The sequence below is a fragment of the Nothobranchius furzeri genome, chromosome 3 (genome assembly GCF_043380555.1).
Source record: "Nothobranchius furzeri strain GRZ-AD chromosome 3, NfurGRZ-RIMD1, whole genome shotgun sequence".
In the NCBI taxonomy this organism is placed as follows: domain Eukaryota; kingdom Metazoa; phylum Chordata; class Actinopteri; order Cyprinodontiformes; family Nothobranchiidae; genus Nothobranchius; species Nothobranchius furzeri.
This window is the reverse complement of record NC_091743.1, coordinates 28,576,893-28,590,841: the sequence shown is the minus strand read 5'-3', so window position 1 is coordinate 28,590,841 and position 13,949 is coordinate 28,576,893.

The following is a 13,949-nucleotide window of genomic DNA, read 5'->3' as shown; positions in this document are numbered from 1 at the left end:
CTACCTTCCTGTAACGTTTCAGCCTGATTGGACCTTGTTTTCACACAAATGAACCCAGAATGATGTGAAATTGTGCTTCGTGCAACATAATTCTGGGTGCCATTTACAAACCATAAGTGCTAATTACTCCATTCCTTTTTGTGGTTGTAGGGGCTGTTGATTGGAGTACACTAAAACAAACCTGACATCTCTAGGACATTCAGAAGCCAAGTTATAAGCCCAAAAATGTGTAACTGGACTACTTCTTTAAAGTGACACCAGATCCGGTGACCTTTTGGACATGGTTTGACCCCCTTAGGAAAGTGCTATCATCATGAAACGTTCAGATCACTTACAACTCAATAGATTCTACCTTCCTGTAACGTTGCAGCCTGATTGGACCTTGTTTTCAAACAAATGAACCCAGAATGATGTGAAATTGTGCTTCGTGCAACATAATTCTGGGTGCCATTTAAAAACCATAAGTGCTAATGACTCCATTCCTTTTTGTGGTTGTAGGGGCTGTTGATTGGAGTATACTAAAACAAACCAGATCTCTCTAGGACATTCAGAAGCCAAGTTATAAGCCCACAAATGTGTAACTGGACTACTTCTTTAGACACCAGATCCGGTGACCTTTGGGACATGGTTTGACCCCCTTAGGGAAGTGCTATCATCATGAAACGTTCAGATCACTTACAACTTAATAGATTCTACCTTCCTGTAATGTTTCAGCCTGACTGGACCTTGTTTTCACACAAATGGACCCAGAATGATGTGAAATTGTGCTTCGTGCAACATAATTCTGGGTGCCATTTACAAACCATAAGTGCTAATGACTCCATTCCTTTTTGTGGTTGTAGGGGCTGTTGATTGGAGTACACTAAAACAAACCTGACCTCTCTAGGACATTCAGAAGCCAAGTTATAAGCCCACAAATGTGTAACTGGACTACTTCTTTCAAGTGACACCAGATCCGGTGACCTTTGGGACATGGTTTGACCCCCTTAGGAAAGTGCTATCATCATGAAACGTTCAGATCACTTACAACTCAATAGATTCTACCTTCTTGTAACGTTTCAGCCTGATTGGACCTTGTTTTCACACAAATGGACCCAGAATGATGTGAAATTGTGCTTCGTACAACATAATTCTGAGTGCCATTTACAAACCATAAGTGCTAAAGACTCCATTCTGTTTCTGGTTGTAGGGGCTGTTGATTGGAGTACACTAAAACAAACCTGATCTCTCTAGGACATTCAGAAGCCAAGTTATAAGCCCACAAAGGTGTAACTGGACTACTTCTTTAAATTGACACCAGATCCGGTGACCTTTGGGACATGGTTTGATCCCCTTAGGAAAGCGCTATCATCATGAAACGTTCAGATCACTTACAACTAAATAGATTCTACCTTCCTGTAACGTTTCAGCCTGATTGGACCTTGTTTTCACACAAATGAACCCAGAATGATGTGAAATTGTGCTTCGTGCAACATAATTCTGGGTGCCATTTACAAACCATAAGTGCTAATGACTCCATTCCTTTTTGTGGTTGTAGGGGCTGTTGATTGGAGTACATTAAAACAAACCTGATCTCTCTAGGACATTCAGAAGCCAAGTTATAAGCCCACAAATGTGTAACTGGACTACTTCTTTAAAGTGACACCAGATCCGGTGACCTTTGGGACATGGTTTGACCCCCTTAGGAAAGTGCTATCATCATGAAACGTTCAGATCACTTACAACTCAATAGATTCTACCTTCCTGTAACGTTTCAGCCTGATTGGACCTTGTTTTCACACAAATGAACCCAGAATGATGTGAAATTGTGCTTCGTGCAACATAATTCTGGGTGCCATTTAAAAACCATAAGTGCTAATGACTCCATTCCTTTTTGTGGTTGTAGGGGCTGTTGATTGGAATATACTAAAACAAACCTGATCTCTCTAGGACATTCAGAAGCCAAGTTATAAGCCCACAAATGTGTAACTGGACTACTTCTTTAGACACCAGATCCGGTGACCTTTGGGACATGGTTTGACCCCCTTAGGGAAGTGCTATCATCATGAAACGTTCAGATCACTTACAACTTAATAGATTCTACCTTTCTGTAATGTTTCAGCCTGATTGGACCTTGTTTTCACACAAATGGACCCAGAAAGATGTGAAATTGTGCTTCGTGCAACATAATTCTGGGTGCCATTTACAAACCATAAGTGCTAATGACTCCATTCCTTTTTGTGGTTGTAGGGGCTGTTGATTGGAGTACACTAAAATAAACCTGACCTCTCTAGGACATTCAGAAGCCAAGTTATAAGCCCACAAATGTGTAACTGGACTACTTCTTTAAAGTGACACCAGATCCAGTGACCTTTGGGACATGGTTTGACCCCCTTAGGAAAGTGTTTTCATCATGAAACGTTCAGATCACTTACAACTCAATAGATTCTACCTTCTTGTAACGTTTCAGCCTGATTGGACCTTGTTTTCACACAAATGGACCCAGAATGATGTGAAATTGTGCTTCGTGCAACATAATTCTGGGTGCCATTTACAAACCATAAGTGCTAATGACTCCATTCCTTTTTGTGGTTGTAGGGGCTGTTGATTGGAATACACTAAAACAAACCTGACCTCTCTAGCACATTCAGAAGCCAAGTTATAAGCCCTCAAAGGTGTAACTGGACTACTTCTTTAAAGTGACACCAGGCCCGGTGACCCTTGGGACATGGTTTGACCCCCTATAGGAATGTGAGATCATCATGAAACGTTCAGATCACTTACAACTCAATAGATTCTACCTTCCTGTAACGTTTCAGCCTGATTGGACCTTGTTTTCACACAAATGGACCCAGAATGATGTGAAATTGTGCTTCGTGCAACATAATTCTGGGTGCCATTTACAAACCATAAGTGCTAATGACTCCATTCCTTTTTGTGGTTGTAGGGGCTGTTGATTGGAGTATACTAAAACAAACCTGATCTCTCTAGGACATTCAGAAGCCAAGTTATAAGCCCACAAATGTGTAAGTGGACTACTTCTTTAAATTGACACCAGATCCGGTGACCTTTGGGACATGGTTTGACCCCCTTAGGAAAGTGCTATCATCATGAAACATTCAGATTACTTACAACTCAAAAGATTCTACCTTCCTGTAATGTTTCAGCCTGATTGGACCTTGTTTTCACACAAATGGACCCAGAATGATGTGAAATTGTGCTTCGTGCAACATAATTCTGGGTGCCATTTACAAACCATAAGTGCTAATGACTCCATTCCTTTTTGTGGTTGTAGGGGCTGTTCACTGGAGTACACTAAAACAAACCTGATCTCTCTAGGACATTCAGAAGCCAAGTTATAAGCCCACAAAGGTGTAACTGGACTACATCTTTAAAGTGACACCAGGCCCGGTGACCTTTGGGACATGGTTTGACCCCCTATAGGAATGTGCGATCATCATGAAACGTTCAGATCACTTACAACTCAATAGATTCTACCTTATTGTAACGTTTCAGCCTGATTGGACCTTGTTTTCACACAAATGAACCCAGAATGATGTGAAATTGTGCTTTGTGCAACATAATTCTGGGTGCCATTTAAAAACCATAAGTGCTAATGACTCCATTCCTTTTTGTGGTTTTAGGGGCTGTTGATTGGAGTATACTAAAACAAACCTGATCTCTCTAGGACATTCAGAAGCCAAGTTATAAGCCCACAAATGTGTAACTGGACTACTTCTTTAGACACCAGATCCGGTGACCTTTGGGACATGGTTTGACCCCCTTAGGGAAGTGCGATCATCATGAAACGTTCAGATCACTTACAACTTAATAGATTCTACCTTCCTGTAATGTTTCAGCCTGATTGGACCTTGTTTTCACACAAATGGACCCAGAATGATGTGAAATTGTGCTTTGTGCAACATAATTCTGGGTGCCATTTACAAACCATAAGTGCTAATGACTGCATTCCTTTTTGTGGTTGTAGGGGCTGTTGATTGGAGTACACTAAAACAAACCTGATCTCTCTAAGACATTCAGAAGCCAAGTTATAAGCCCACAAATGTGTAACTGGACTACTTCTTTAAATTGACACCAGATCCGGTGACCTTTGGGACATGGTTTGACCCCCTTAGCAAAGTGCTATCATCATGAAACATTCAGATCACTTACAACTCAATAGATTCTACCTTCCTGTAACGTTTCAGCCTGACTGGACCTTGTTTTCACACAAATGAACCCAGAATGATGTGAAATTGTGCTTCGTGCAACATAATTCTGGGTGCCATTTAAAAACCATAAGTGCTAATGTCTCCATTCCTTTTTGTGGTTGTAGGGGCTGTTGATTGGAGTACACTAAAACAAACCTGATCGCTCTAGGACATTCAGAAGCCAAGTTATAAACCCACAAATGTGTAACTGGACAACTTCTTTAAATTGACACCAGATCCGGTGACCTTTGGGACATGGTTTGACCTCCTTAGGAAAGTGCTATCATCATGAAACGTTCAGATCACTTACAACTCAATAGATTCTACCTTCCTGTAACGTTGCAGCCTGATTGGACCTTGTTTTCAAACAAATGAACCCAGAATGATGTGAAATTGTGCTTCGTGCAACATAATTCTGGGTGCCATTTAAAAACCATAAGTGCTAATGACTCCATTCCTTTTTGTGGTTGTAGGGGCTGTTGATTGGAGTATACTAAAACAAACCAGATCTCTCTAGGACATTCAGAAGCCAAGTTATAAGCCCACAAATGTGTAACTGGACTACTTCTTTAGACACCAGATCCTGTGACCTTTGGGACATGGTTTGACCCCCTTAGGGAAGTGCTATCATCATGAAACGTTCAGATCACTTACAACTTAATAGATTCTACCTTCCTGTAATGTTTCAGCCTGACTGGACCTTGTTTTCACACAAATGGACCCAGAATGATGTGAAATTGTGCTTCGTGCAACATAATTCTGGGTGCCATTTACAAACCATAAGTGCTAATGACTCCATTCCTTTTTGTGGTTGTAGGGGCTGTTGATTGGAGTACACTAAAACAAACCTGACCTCTCTAGGACATTCAGAAGCCAAGTTATAAGCCCACAAATGTGTAACTGGACTACTTCTTTCAAGTGACACCAGATCCGGTGACCTTTGGGACATGGTTTGACCCCCTTAGGAAAGTGCTATCATCATGAAACGTTCAGATCACTTACAACTCAATAGATTCTACCTTCTTGTAACGTTTCAGCCTGATTGGACCTTGTTTTCACACAAATGGACCCAGAATGATGTGAAATTGTGCTTCGTACAACATAATTCTGAGTGCCATTTACAAACCATAAGTGCTAAAGACTCCATTCTGTTTCTGGTTGTAGGGGCTGTTGATTGGAGTACACTAAAACAAACCTGATCTCTCTAGGACATTCAGAAGCCAAGTTATAAGCCCACAAAGGTGTAACTGGACTACTTCTTTAAATTGACACCAGATCCGGTGACCTTTGGGACATGGTTTGATCCCCTTAGGAAAGCGCTATCATCATGAAACGTTCAGATCACTTACAACTAAATAGATTCTACCTTCCTGTAACGTTTCAGCCTGATTGGACCTTGTTTTCACACAAATGAACCCAGAATGATGTGAAATTGTGCTTCGTGCAACATAATTCTGGGTGCCATTTACAAACCATAAGTGCTAATGACTCCATTCCTTTTTGTGGTTGTAGGGGCTGTTGATTGGAGTACATTAAAACAAACCTGATCTCTCTAGGACATTCAGAAGCCAAGTTATAAGCCCACAAATGTGTAACTGGACTACTTCTTTAAATTGACACCAGATCCGGTGACCTTTGGGACATGGTTTGACCCCCTTAGGAAAGTGCTATCATCATGAAACGTTCAGATCACTTACAACTCAATAGATTCTACCTTCCTGTAACGTTTCAGCCTGATTGGACCTTGTTTTCACACAAATGAACCCAGAATGATGTGAAATTGTGCTTCGTGCAACATAATTCTGGGTGCCATTTAAAAACCATAAGTGCTAATGACTCCATTCCTTTTTGTGGTTGTAGGGGCTGTTGATTGGAATATACTAAAACAAACCTGATCTCTCTAGGACATTCACAAGCCAAGTTATAAGCCCACAAATGTGTAACTGGACTACTTCTTTAGACACCAGATCCGGTGACCTTTGGGACATGGTTTGACCCCCTTAGGGAAGTGCTATCATCATGAAACGTTCAGATCACTTACAACTTAATAGATTCTACCTTTCTGTAATGTTTCAGCCTGATTGGACCTTGTTTTCACACAAATGGACCCAGAAAGATGTGAAATTGTGCTTCGTGCAACATAATTCTGGGTGCCATTTACAAACCATAAGTGCTAATGACTCCATTCCTTTTTGTGGTTGTAGGGGCTGTTGATTGGAGTACACTAAAATAAACCTGACCTCTCTAGGACATTCAGAAGCCAAGTTATAAGCCCACAAATGTGTAACTGGACTACTTCTTTAAAGTGACACCAGATCCAGTGACCTTTGGGACATGGTTTGACCCCCTTAGGAAAGTGTTTTCATCATGAAACGTTCAGATCACTTACAACTCAATAGATTCTACCTTCTTGTAACGTTTCAGCCTGATTGGACCTTGTTTTCACACAAATGGACCCAGAATGATGTGAAATTGTGCTTCGTGCAACATAATTCTGGGTGCCATTTACAAACCATAAGTGCTAATGACTCCATTCCTTTTTGTGGTTGTAGGAGCTGTTGATTGGAGTACACTAAAACAAACCTGACCTCTCTAGCACATTCAGAAGCCAAGTTATAAGCCCTCAAAGGTGTAACTGGACTACTTCTTTAAAGTGACACCAGGCCCGGTGACCTTTGGGACATGGTTTGACCCCCTATAGGAATGTGAGATCATCATGAAACGTTCAGATCACTTACAACTCAATAGATTCTACCTTCCTGTAACGTTTCAGCCTGATTGGACCTTGTTTTCACACAAATGGACCCAGAATGATGTGAAATTGTGCTTCGTGCAACATAATTCTGGGTGCCATTTACAAACCATAAGTGCTAATGACTCCATTCCTTTTTGTGGTTGTAGGGGCTGTTGATTGGAGTATACTAAAACAAACCTGATCTCTCTAGGACATTCAGAAGCCAAGTTATAAGCCCACAAATGTGTAACTGGACTACTTCTTTAAATTGACACCAGATCCGGTGACCTTTGGGACATGGTTTGACCCCCTTAGGAAAGTGCTATCATCATGAAACATTCAGATTACTTACAACTCAAAAGATTCTACCTTCCTGTAATGTTTCAGCCTGATTGGACCTTGTTTTCACACAAATGGACCCAGAATGATGTGAAATTGTGCTTCGTGCAACATAATTCTGGGTGCCATTTACAAACCATAAGTGCTAATGACTCCATTCCTTTTTGTGGTTGTAGGGGCTGTTGATTGGAGTACACTAAAACAAACCTGATCTCTCTAGGACATTCAGAAGCCAAGTTATAAGCCCACAAAGGTGTAACTGGACTACATCTTTAAAGTGACACCAGGCCCGGTGACCTTTGGGACATGGTTTGACCCCCTATAGGAATGTGCGATCATCATGAAACGTTCAGATCACTTACAACTCAATAGATTCTACCTTATTGTAACGTTTCAGCCTGATTGGACCTTGTTTTCACACAAATGAACCCAGAATGATGTGAAATTGTGCTTTGTGCAACATAATTCTGGGTGCCATTTAAAAACCATAAGTGCTAATGACTCCATTCCTTTTTGTGGTTTTAGGGGCTGTTGATTGGAGTATACTAAAACAAACCTGATCTCTCTAGGACATTCAGAAGCCAAGTTATAAGCCCACAAATGTGTAACTGGACTACTTCTTTAGACACCAGATCCGGTGACCTTTGGTACATGGTTTGACCCCCTTAGGGAAGTGCGATCATCATGAAACGTTCAGATCACTTACAACTTAATAGATTCTACCTTCCTGTAATGTTTCAGCCTGATTGGACCTTGTTTTCACACAAATGGACCCAGAATGATGTGAAATTGTGCTTTGTGCAACATAATTCTGGGTGCCATTTACAAACCATAAGTGCTAATGACTGCATTCCTTTTTGTGGTTGTAGGGGCTGTTGATTGGAGTACACTAAAACAAACCTGATCTCTCTAAGACATTCAGAAGCCAAGTTATAAGCCCACAAATGTGTAACTGGACTACTTCTTTAAATTGACACCAGATCCGGTGACCTTTGGGACATGGTTTGACCCCCTTAGCAAAGTGCTATCATCATGAAACATTCAGATCACTTACAACTCAATAGATTCTACCTTCCTGTAACGTTTCAGCCTGACTGGACCTTGTTTTCACACAAATGAACCCAGAATGATGTGAAATTGTGCTTCGTGCAACATAATTCTGGGTGCCATTTAAAAACCATAAGTGCTAATGTCTCCATTCCTTTTTGTGGTTGTAGGGGCTGTTCATTGGAGTACACTAAAACAAACCTGATCGCTCTAGGACATTCAGAAGCCAAGTTATAAGCCCACAAATGTGTAACTGGACAACTTCTTCAAATTGACACCAGATCCGGTGACCTTTGGGACATGGTTTGACCTCCTTAGGAAAGTGCTATCATCATGAAACGTTCAGATCACTTACAACTCAATAGATTCTACCTTCCTGTAACGTTTCAGCCTGATTGGACCTTGTTTTCACACAAATGAACCCAGAATGATGTGAAATTGTGCTTCGTGCAACATAATTCTGGGTGCCATTTAAAAACCATAAGTGCTAATGACTCCATTCCTTTTTGTGGTTGTAGGGGCTGTTGATTGGAATATACTAAAACAAACCTGATCTCTCTAGGACATTCAGAAGCCAAGTTATAAGCCCACAAATGTGTAACTGGACTACTTCTTTAGACACCAGATCCGGTGACCTTTGGGACATGGTTTGACCCCCTTAGGGAAGTGCTATCATCATGAAACGTTCAGATGACTTACAACTTAATAGATTCTACCTTCCTGTAATGTTTCAGCCTGATTGGACCTTGTTTTCACACAAATGGACCCAGAATGATGTGAAATTGTGATTTATGCAACATAATTCTGGGTGCCATTTACAAACCATAAGTGCTAATGACTGCATTCCTTTTTGTGGTTGTAGGGGCTGTTGATTGGAGTACACTAAAACAAACCTGATCTCTCTAAGACATTCAGAAGCCAAGTTATAAGCCCACAAATGTGTAACTGGACTACTTCTTTAAATTGACACCAGATCCGGTGACCTTTGGGACATGGTTTGACCCCCTTAGGAAAGTGCTATCATCATGAAACGTTCAGATCACTTACAACTCAATAGATTCTACCTTCCTGTAACGTTTCAGCCTGATTGGACCTTGTTTTCACACAAATGGACCCAGAAAGATGTGAAATTGTGCTTCGTGCAACATAATTCTGGGTGCCATTTACAAACCATAAGTGCTAATGACTCCATTCCTTTTGTGGTTGTAGGGGCTGTTGATTGGAGTACACTAACATAAACCTGACCTCTCTAGGACATTCAGAAGCCAAGTTATTAGCCCACAAATGTGTAACTGGACTACTTCTTTAAAGTGACACCAGATCCAGTGACCTTTGGGACATGGTTTGACCCCCTTAGGAAAGTGCTTTCATCATGAAACGTTCAGATCACTTACAACTCAATAGATTCTACCTTCTTAAAACGTTTCAGCCTGATTGGACCTTGTTTTCACACAAATGGACCCAGAATGATGTGAAATTGTGCTTCGTGCAACATAATTCTGGGTGCCATTTACAAACCATAAGTGCTAATGACTCCATTCCTTTTTGTGGTTGTAGGGGCTGTTGATTGGAGTACATTAAAACAAACCTGATCTCTCTAGGACATTCAGAAGCCAAGTTATAAGCCCACAAATGTGTAACTGGACTACTTCTTTAAATTGACACCAGATCCGGTGACCTTTGGGACATGGTTTGACCCCCTTAGGAAAGTGCTATCATCATGAAACGTTCAGATCACTTACAACTCAATAGATTCTACCTTCCTGTAACGTTTCAGCCTGATTGGCCCTTGTTTTCACACAAATGAACCCAGAATGATGTGAAATTGTGCTTCGTGCAACATATTTCTGGGTGCCATTTAAAAACCATAACTGCTAATGACTCCATTCCTTTTTGGGGTAATGGGGGCTGTTAATTGGAGTGCTCTAAAACAAACCTGACCTCTCTAGGCTATTCCAAAGCCAAGTTATAAGCCCTCAAAGGTGTAACTGGACTACTTCTTTAAATTGACACCAGATCCGGTGACCTTTGGGACATGGTTTGACCCCCTTAGGAAAGTGCTATCATCATGAAACGTTCAGATCACACACAACTCAATAGATTCTACCTTCTTGTAACGTTTCAGCCTGATTGGACCTTGTTTTCACACAAATGGACCCAGAATGATGTGAAATTGTGCTTCGTGCAACATAATTCTGGGTGCCATTTCCAAACCATAAGTGCTAATGACTCCATTCCTTTTTGTGGTTGTAGGGGCTGTTGATTGGAGTACACTAAAACAATTCTGATCTCTCTTGGACATTCAGAAGCCAAGTTATAAGTCCTCAAATGTGTAACTGGACTACTTCTTTAAAGTGACACCAGATCCGGTGACCTTTGGGACATGGTTTGACCCCCTGTAGGAAAGTGCTATCATCATGAAACGTTCAGATCACTTACAACTCAATAGATTCTACCTTCCTGTAACGTTTCAGCCTGATTGGACCTTGTTTTCACACAAATGAACCCAGAATGATGTGAAATTGTGCTTCGTGCAACATAATTCTGGGTGCCATTTAAAAACAATAACTGCTAATGACTCCATTCCTTCTTGGAGTAATGGGGGCTGTTAATTGGAGTACTCTAAAAAAAACCTGACCTCTCTAGGATATTCCAAAGCCAAGTTATAAGCCCTCAAAGGTGTAACTGGACTACTTCTTTAAAGTGACACCAGGCCCGGTGACCTTTGGGACATGGTTTGACCCCCTATAGGAATGTGCGATCATCATGAAACGTTCCGATCACTTACAACTCAATAGATTCTACCTTCCTGTAACGTTTCAGCCTGATTGGACCTTGTTTTCACACAAATGAACCCAGAATGATGTGAAATTGTGCTTCGTGCAACATAATTCTGGGTGCCATTTAAAAATCATTAGTGCTAATGACTCCATTCCTTTTTGTGGCTGTAGGGGCTGTTGATTGGAGTACACTAAAACAAACCTGATCTCTCTAGGACATTCAGAAGCCAAGTTATAAGCCCACAAATGTGTAACTGGACTACTTCTTTAAAGTGACACCAGGCCCGGTGACCTTTGGGACATGGTTTGACCCCCTATAGGAATGTGCGATCATCATGAAATGTTCAGATCACTTACAACTGAATAGATTCTACCTTCCTGTAACGTTTCAGCCTGATTGGACCTTGTTTTCACACAAATGAACCCAGAATGATGTGAAATTGTGCTTCGTGCAACATAATTCTGGGTGCCATTTAAAAACCATAACTGCTAATGACTCCATTCCTTCTTGGGGTAATGGGGGCTGTTAATTGGAGTACTCTAAAACAAACCTGATCTCTCTAGGTCATTCAGAAGCCAAGTTATAAGCCCACAAAGGTGTAACTGGACTACTTCTTTGAAGTGACACTTGGCCCGGTGACATTTGGGACATGGTTTGACCCCCTATAGGAATGAGCGATCATCATGAAACGTTCAGATCACTTACAACTCAATAGATTCTACCTTCTTGTAACGTTTCAGCCTGATTGGACCTTGTTTTCACACAAATGGACCCAGAATGATGTGAAATTGTGCTTCGTGCAACATAATTCTGGGTGCCATTTAAAAACCATAAGTGCTAATGACTCCATTCCTTTTTGTGGTTGTAATGGCTGTTGATTGGAGTACATTAAAACAAACCTGATCTCTCTAGGACATTCGGAAGCCAAGTTATAAGCCCACAAAGGTGTAACTGGACTACTTCTTTAAATTGACACCAGATCCGCTGACCTTTGGGACATGGTTTGACCCCTTAGGAAAGTGCTATCATCATGAAACGTTCAGATCACTTGCAACTCAATAGATTCTACCTTCCTGTAACGTTTCAGCGTGCTTGGACCTTGTTTTCACACAAATGAACCCAGAATGATGTGAAATTGTGCTTCGTGCAACATAATTCTGGGTGCCATTTAAAAACCATGAGTGCTAATGACTCCATTCCTTTTTGTGGTTGTAGGGGCTGTTGATTGGAGTACACTAAAACAAACCTGATCTCTCTAGGGGATTCAGAAGCCAAGTTATAAGCCCACAAATGTGTAACTGGACTACTTCTTTAAAGTGACACCAGATCTGGTGACCTTTGGGACATGGTTTGACCCCCTATAGCAATGTGCGATCATCATGAAACGTTCAGATCACTTACAACTCAATAGATTCTACCTTCTTGTAACGTTTCAACCTGATTGGACCTTGTTTTCACACAAATGGACCCAGAATGATGTGAAATTGTGCTTCGTGCAACATAATTCTGGGTGCCATTTAAAAACAATAACTGCTAATGACTCCATTCCTTCTTGGAGTAATGGGGGCTGTTAATTGGAGTACTCTAAAAAAACCTGACCTCTCTAGGATATTCCAAAGCCAAGTTATAAGCCCTCAAAGGTGTAACTGGACTACTTCTTTAAAGTGACACCAGGCCCGGTGACCTTTGGGACATGGTTTGACCCCCTATAGGAATGTGCGATCATCATGAAACGTTCCGATCACTTACAACTCAATAGATTCTACCTTCCTGTAACGTTTCAGCCTGATTGGACCTTGTTTTCACACAAATGAACCCAGAATGATGTGAAATTGTGCTTCGTGCAACATAATTCTGGGTGCCATTTAAAAAACATTAGTGCTAATGACTCCATTCCTTTTTGTGGCTGTAGGGGCTGTTGATTGGAGTACACTAAAACAAACCTGATCTCTCTAGGACATTCAGAAGCCAAGTTATAAGCCCACAAATGTGTAACTGGACTACTTCTTTAAAGTGACACCAGGCCCGGTGACCTTTGGGACATGGTTTGACCCCCTATAGGAATGTGCGATCATCATGAAACGTTCAGATCACTTACAACTGAATAGATTCTACCTTCCTGTAACGTTTCAGCCTGATTGGACCTTGTTTTCACACAAATGAACCCAGAATGATGTGAAATTGTGCTTCGTGCAACATAATTCTGGGTGCCATTTAAAAACCATAACTGCTAATGACTCCATTCCTTCTTGGGGTAATGGGGGCTGTTAATTGGAGTACTCTAAAACAAACCTGATCTCTCTAGGTCATTCAGAAGCCAAGTTATAAGCCCACAAAGGTGTAACTGGACTACTTCTTTGAAGTGACACTTGGCCCGGTGACATTTGGGACATGGTTTGACCCCCTATAGGAATGAGCGATCATCATGAAACGTTCAGATCACTTACAACTCAATAGATTCTACCTTCTTGTAACGTTTCAGCCTGATTGGACCTTGTTTTCACACAAATGGACCCAGAATGATGTGAAATTGTGCTTTGTGCAACATAATTCTGGGTGCCATTTAAAAACTATAAGTGCTAATGACTCCATTCCTTTTTGTGGTTGTAGGGGCTGTTGATTGGAGTACACTAAAACAAACCTGATCTCTCTAGGGGATTCAGAAGCCAAGTTATAAGCCCACAAATGTGTAACTGGACTACTTCTTTAAAGTGACACCAGATCCGGTGACCTTTGGGACATGGTTTGACCCCCTATAGCAATGTGTGATCATCATGAAACGTTCAGATCACTTACAACTCAATAGATTCTACCTTCTTGTAACGTTTCAACCTGATTGGACCTTGTTTTCACACAAA